Below are 6033 nucleotides of genomic sequence, written 5' to 3'. Positions count from 1 at the left end.
AATTTCAGAGATATGCCTAAAGATGTAGACAGTCACCTAGTGGGTTTTTCAAAAGTGCCAAGACACCTGACTCCCACTGAAATCAAGGCATGTAGGCAGGGTTGAAAATCTCACTAAACCCCTATCTGCTTCTTTAGGCATCAAAATACCTTTAAAAATCTAGCCCTGTATGCTTAAAAAGTACCTACCAAAATGGGACTCCACTCTTGGTTGTTGTCTCTATCTATTCCTGTAATAGAAATAATACATAGACATAGAATCATAGACTTTAAGGTCAGAAGGGACCATTATGATCACCTAGTCTGACTTCCTGCAGAACGCAGGCCACAGAATCTCACCCACCCACTCCTGTATCAAACCTGTGTCTGAGCTATTGAAGTCCTCAAATCATGGTTTAAAGACCTCAAGATGCAGAGAATCTTCCAGCAAGTGACCCATGCCCCACGCTGCAGAGGAAGGTGAAAAATCCCCAGGGCCTCTGCCAATCTGACCTGGAGGAAAATTCCTTCCCGACCTCAAATATGGCGATCAGCTAAACCCTGAGCATGTGGGAAGACTCACCAGCCAGACACCCAGGAAAGAATTATCTGTAGTAACTCAGATCCCACCCCATCTAACATCCCATCACAAGCCATTAGGCATATTTACCGCTAATAGTCAAAAACCAATTAATTGCCAAAATTAGGCTATCCCATTATACCATTCCCTCCATAAATTTATCAAGCTTAGTCTTGAAGCCAGATATAACTTTTGCCCCCACTGCTCCCCTTGGAAGACTGTTCCAGAACTTCACTCCTCTGATGGTTAGAAACCTTTGTCTAATTTCAAGTCTAAACTTCCTGATGGCCAGATTATATCCATTTGTTCTTGTGTCAACATTGGTACTGAGCTTAAATAATTCCTCTCCCTCCCTGATATTTATCCCTCTGATATATTTATAGAGAGCAATCATATCTCCCCTCAGCCTTCTTTTGGTTAGGCTAAACCACTTTCTCAGTCTGAGACAGGAGTCCTCCCCTCTTGCACTCTCCTGCACGTCCTTCCTCACGGTATCGCATTTCCCCACTTACCTCAGGGCTTTGGTCTCCTTCCACTGGTGAACCTAGATTAAAGGCCTCCTCACTAGGTTAGCCATCTTTGCAAGCAGAAAGCCCTGAGGTAAGTGGGGAAATGGGATCCAGGAGAGCGCAAGAGGGGAGGACTCCTGTCTCATACTGAGAAAGAGGGACGATAGATGAGTTATCTTAAGTGCCTATACACAAATGCAAGAAGCCTGGGAAACAAGCAGGGAGAACTGGAAGTCCTGGCACAGTCAAGGAACTATGATGTCATTGGAATAACAGAGACTTGGTGGGATAACTCACATGACTGGAGTACTGTCATGGATGGATATAAACTGTTCAGGAAGGACAGGCAGAGCAGAAAAGGTGGGGGAGTTGCACTGTATGTAAGAGAGGAGTATGACTGCTCAGAGCTCTGGTATGAAACTGCAGAAAAACCTGAGATTCCCTGGATTAAGTTTAGAAGTGTGAGCACCAAGGGTGATGTTGTGGTGGGAGTCTGCTATAGAAAACCAGACCAGGGGGATGAGGTGGACAAGGCTTTCTTCTGGCAACTAGCAGAAGTTCGCAGGCCCTGGTTCTCATGGGAAACTTTAATCACCCTGATATCTGCTGGGAGAGCAATACAATGGTGCACAAACAATCCAGGAAGTTTTTGAAAAGTGTAGGGGACGATTTCCTGGTGCAAGTGCTGGAGGAACCAACTAGGGGCAGAACTCTTCTAGACCTGCTGCTCACAAACAGGGAAGAATTAGTAGGGGAAGCAAAAGTGGATGGGAAATTGGGAGACAGTGACCATGAGATGGTTGAGTTCAGGATCCTGACACAAGGAAGAAAGGAGAGCAGCAGAATACGGACCCTGGACTTCAGAAAAGCAGACTTTGACTCCCTCAGGGAACAGATGGGCAGGATCCCCTGGGAGAATAACATGAGGGGGAAAGGAGTCCAGGAGAGCTGGCTGTATTTTAAAGAATCCTTATTGAGGTTGTAGGAAAAAAAACATCCCAATGTGTAGAAAGAACAGTAAATATGGCAGGCGACCAGCTTGGCTTAACAGTGAAATCCTTGCTGACCTTAAACACAAAAAAGAAGCTTACAAGAAGTGGAAGATTGGACAAATGACCAGGGAGAAGTATAAAAATATTGCTCAGGCATGCAGGAGTGAAATCAGGAAGGCCAAATCACACTTGGAGTTGCAGCTAGCAAGAGATGTTAAGAGTAACAACAAGGGTTTCTTCAGGTATGTTAGCAACAAGAAGAAAGTCAAGGAAAGTGTGGGCCCCTCACTGAATGAGGGAGGCAACCTAGTAACAGAGGATGTGGAAAAAGCTAATGTACTCAATGATTTTTTTGCCTCTGTTTTCACGAACAAGGTCAGCTCCCAGACTGCTGCACTGGGCAGCACAGTATGGGGAGAAGGTGACCAGCCTGTGGAGAAAGAAGTGATTCGGGACTATTTAGAAAAACTGGACGAGCACAAGTCCATGGGGCTGGATGTGCTGCATCCGAGGTTGCTAAAGGAGGTGGCGGATGTGATTACAGAGCCTTTGGCCATTATCTTTGAAAACTCATGGCGATCGGGGGAGGTCCCGGATGACTGGAAAAAGGCTAATGTAGTGCCCATCTTTTAAAAAGGGAAGAAGGAGGATCCGGGGAACTACAGGCCCGTCAGCCTCACTTCAGTCCCTGGAAAAATCATGGAACAGGTCCTCAAGGAATCAATTCTGAAGCACTTAGAGGAGAGGAAAGTGATCAGGAACAGTCAGCATGGATTCACCAAGGGCAAATCATGCCTGACTAACCTAATTGCCTTCTGTGAAGACATAACAGACTCCGTGGAGCTAAAAGCTTACCAGAGGTCATCCATCCATCTTATGGCGCCTCAGTAGGCCAAAGTCCTTTCACTCTCTGTCAGGAAGGATTGAGGGCCCCCAAAACTGAAGGCCCTGTCTCTTTTCTGGATCAGAAGGAAGGCCCTGAGTCGATTTAAACTTAGGCTATTTGTCCAAAAGTCCTTTCTTGGTGTGTTAGGTTCTGGAGAATCCAGTTGGAACCAGGTGGGAGTACCTTTCTTGAGGTGTTACAACCTGAGTGAATTTGCCTAATTACCACCCCACCCCATTCTTAGTTCCTCCAGGGCTGATGTCACCCTCCCACATGGAATTACAGACAGTGCCTGGTCCACAACGATGCAGGAACTTACTACAGTAAGATCTCCCAAACATATTTCAGGAAATTGTCATCTCTATCACAGATATCATTAAAGAAAAAAATTAAGTACTTCTAAATGTAACGACATGAGTACACATTCTCAGTTCATTGTATGACCTCAGGCTATTGAACACTCATTTCTTCTGTGCATCTTTATTAGCTTGTTAAGGAACATCACTAACATGACTTGAGCATATTTTTCCCAGAGCCATTTTCACTTCTTTGTTTTTCAGGCTGTAGATGATGGGGTTTAACATGGGAGGTAAGATGCTGTATTGGAAGGAGAAGAATTCATTGAGAACCATGGGGGATGCTGCCCTGAGTTTCATATACGGAAGAGAGACGTCAGGTACAATAAACACACCATAGTGAGGTGGGAGCTGCAGGTGGAGAAAGCTATACGCCTGTCTTCCATGGAGAATATCCTCAGGATGGTGGAGATGATGTGAATGTAAGAGACCAAAATGGGGATGAAGGAGCTCAATCCAAATATCACAATGGACGTAAGAAGAACCACTTCATTGGTGAAGGTCTGGTGCAGGACACAGCTAGCAGTGAAGGGAGCTCACAGCTGAAATGATTGAGTTCATTGGGTCTGCAAAAGTTTACGCTGAATAGAAAAAGAGTGTTGACGAATGCAAACAAAAAACTCATTTTCAATGAACCAGATACCAGGTGACTCCAGACTCGCTTGTTCATGATGTTCACATAGTGCAGTGGGTCACATATGGTAGCGTGCTAGTCATAAGCCATCGCTGAAAGCATGAATCCTTCAGTACCACCTGACAGTATAATAAGAAAAACCTGTGCAAAGCAGCCATAGACAGAAATAGTTTTTTGCTTTGAGAGGAAGTTCTCCAGCATCTTGGGGATGGTGACAGAGGAATAGAAGACAACAAGGAAGAAGAGGTGGAAGAGGAAGAAGTACATGGGTGTGTTAAGCTGAGAATCAGTCCTTATTGCCAGCATGATCACCACATTCCCCAGCAGGGTAAATATGTAAATAACTGGGAAGAGGAAAATATTGAGCGGTGGAAAGTCCCAAGAGAATAAATTCACTCAAATTGTTTTGACTTTTCATTGACTGTTATTCATAAAGTGATGAGCTGTGCGGATGGGGTGGGGGAATAAAATTACAGTAATTGACATTCTGAGAGGGGTGAATGTGACAACACACATGCATGTGCTATCATAGGGAACTGGACATTTCAGCATGGATGGTAATCATTTACAATGACAATTCAGCTGTGTAGTTCTCAGAGCTTTCCATACTGTGTCACTTCCTAAGATGCAACTTTCATTCTGGACACCTCCCAACTAATGGTCACAATCCCTGGTCCCTGAGATTCCCTGAATTGGGTAGAACCCTTGTATTGTGGTTGCTTCTTGGAGCCTCAATCTTGGACCAGCATCCCATGATGCAAGCTGCTGTACAAACGCAGAACAAAAAGACAGTCCCTGCCCAGAGAAGCATACATGTGTGTGCTGTATCTTTGTTCTACCCTCTCATTTCGCATCTGTGCTTTTTATTCACTGGGATATACTTTAGAAACTTATATTAATTTCTTAGTTGCAGACTGACGTTGGGCTTCTCCTATGTGACAAATCAGGAAAATGTCTGTATTGTTTCTTATTAATCATAGAATATTAGGGTCGGAAGAGACCTCAGGAGGTCATCTAGTCCAATCCCCTGCTCAAAGCAGGACCAACAACACCTAAATCATCCCAGCCAAGGGTTTGTCAAGCTGAACATTGAAAAACCTCTAAGGATGGAGATTCCACCACCTGCATAGGCTAACCATTCCAGTGCTTCACCACCCTCCTATTGAAATAGTGTTTCCTAATATCCAACCTAGATATCCCCCACTGCAACTTGAGACTATTGCTTCTTGTTCTGTCATCTGCCACCACTGAGAACAGCCTACCTCCATCCTCTTTGGAACCCCTCTTCAGGTAATTGAAGACCGCTATCAAATCCCCCTTCACTCTTCTCTTCTGCGGACTAAATAACCTCAGTTCCCTCAGCCTCTCCTCGTAAGTCATGTGCCCCAGCCTCCTATCCATTTTCATTGCCCTGTGCTGGAATCTCTCCAATTTGCCCACATCCCTTCTGTAGTGGGGGGACCAAAACTGGACACAATACTCCAGGTGTGGCCTCACCAGTACCGAATAGAGGGGAATAATCACTTCCCTTGATCTGCTGGCGATGCTCCTACAAATACAGCCCAATATGCCATTGGCCTTCTTGGCAACAAGGGCACACTGCTGACTCATATCCAGCTTCTCCTCCACTGTAATCCCCAGGTTCTTTTCTGCAGAACTGCTGCTTAGCCAGTCAGTCCCCAGCCTGTAACTGTGCATGGGATTCTTCCTTCCTAAGTGCAGAACTCTGCACTTGTCCTTGTTGAAACTCATCAGATTTCTTTTGCCCAATCCTCCAATTTGTCTAGTTCAGTCTGGACCCTATCCCTACCCTATCCCTACCCACCATGATATTTACCTCTCCCCTCATCTTAGTGTCATCTGCGAACTTGCTGAGGGTGCAATTAATCCCATCCAAAACCGGCCCCAGGACCGACCCCTGGGGCACTCTGCTTGATACCATCTGCCAACTAGACATCAAGCCGTTGATCACTACCCATTCAGCCCGACAATCTAGCCAGCTTTCTATTCACCTTATTAATATTATGTATTACTGTGTTTCCTGGTCAGTTTGGTATTACCTACCTGATGCATGAAGTTCAGTGTAAGGAGGGCGTAA

At 45.2% G+C, this 6033-nt stretch overlaps 1 pseudogene; it reads right to left on the bottom strand.

The window, feature by feature from the left end:
• Nucleotides 1-3597: 3597 nt before the first annotated feature.
• Nucleotides 3598-4202, bottom strand: LOC135975164 (olfactory receptor 8S1-like; annotated as a pseudogene).
• Nucleotides 4203-6033: the final 1831 nt, after the last annotated feature.

Source organism: Chrysemys picta, chromosome 13, assembly GCF_011386835.1.
Source record: "Chrysemys picta bellii isolate R12L10 chromosome 13, ASM1138683v2, whole genome shotgun sequence".
In the NCBI taxonomy this organism is placed as follows: Eukaryota; Metazoa; Chordata; order Testudines; family Emydidae; genus Chrysemys; species Chrysemys picta.
This window is presented reverse-complemented; position numbering and strand designations above follow the sequence as displayed.